Source organism: Diceros bicornis, chromosome 26 (assembly GCF_020826845.1).
Source record: "Diceros bicornis minor isolate mBicDic1 chromosome 26, mDicBic1.mat.cur, whole genome shotgun sequence".
Lineage (NCBI taxonomy): Eukaryota > Metazoa > Chordata > Mammalia > Perissodactyla > Rhinocerotidae > Diceros > Diceros bicornis.
In genome coordinates this window covers 36,009,079-36,009,936 of record NC_080765.1, presented here as the reverse complement: position 1 = coordinate 36,009,936, position 858 = coordinate 36,009,079, and the positions used below count along the sequence as shown (strand labels likewise).

At 68.9% G+C, this 858-nt stretch overlaps 1 non-coding gene across 1 annotated transcript; it reads left to right on the top strand.

Annotated features, from left to right (window-relative positions):
• Positions 1–303: 303 nt before the first annotated feature.
• TRNAT-CGU (transfer RNA threonine (anticodon CGU)) lies at positions 304–375 on the top strand. The gene has a single exon. It is a non-coding gene; the product is annotated as a tRNA-Thr (tRNA).
• Positions 376–858: the final 483 nt, after the last annotated feature.

Here is an 858-nt window from a genome sequence, read left to right as displayed (position 1 = left end):
CCCCAGGATCTGAGACGCCCGCAAGGTCCGCCCGCTCCCGAGTTCCAGCACCCCTCCTGCCGAGGCCAAGGGGGATTCCGGGGACCCTGCCCGGGCACGTGGCGGCCGGGGGACCCCAGGCCGGGCCGGCCACCCAGAGTCCGCGGGGAGCGGCCGGCGCGCCCGCTGGAGCCCCGCCCCGCCGGCGCTGAGGGGGCGGGGCCGCGGGCCGGGAGGGCGCGCTCGCGTTCGTGCTCGTGCCCGCGGGGCGAGCTCAGGGAGCGACGCCAGCATAGAGGCTCGCTGAGCCGCCGTTCCAACGCAGGCGCGGTGGCCAAGTGGTAAGGCGTCGGTCTCGTAAACCGAAGATCACGGGTTCGAACCCCGTCCGTGCCTGGCGTGCGACTTCCCTGGCCAGGGGAGACTTTTTAGGGGTGGGTCCACTTTTCTAGAGTGGTCATCAGTAGTCTACGCCTCCTGGATTCCGCATTTAGATCCTCGCCCCTGGGTGCTGACCGGGCCAACTGTTTTCACTCCGTTCGGGTGCAGGCTCTCCTCCCGCCCTCGCAGAAGGTCAAGTCTGGGTGGTCCGGCCTCGGCGCTGCGAAAGGCCCGCCGGACATTCCGCGCTCCCTGCAGGCAGACAGCGCCCCCTGCCGCCCCCGGGCGCCTCGTCCCCCGGGGAAGGTGGAGGACTCGGGGTGGGTGGGGGTCGCAAAGCCCAATGCCCCAGGGGTCACCCAGACACCGTGCCCCCGCCAAGGCCCAACACCCTCTGGGGTAGAAACTACAGCTGATGGCGCTTGGCTCAAGAGCCACTGAGCATTTTTCTGAACATCGAAGTCCAAATTTATCCTCTCTAACGAGAGAACCGCCGTT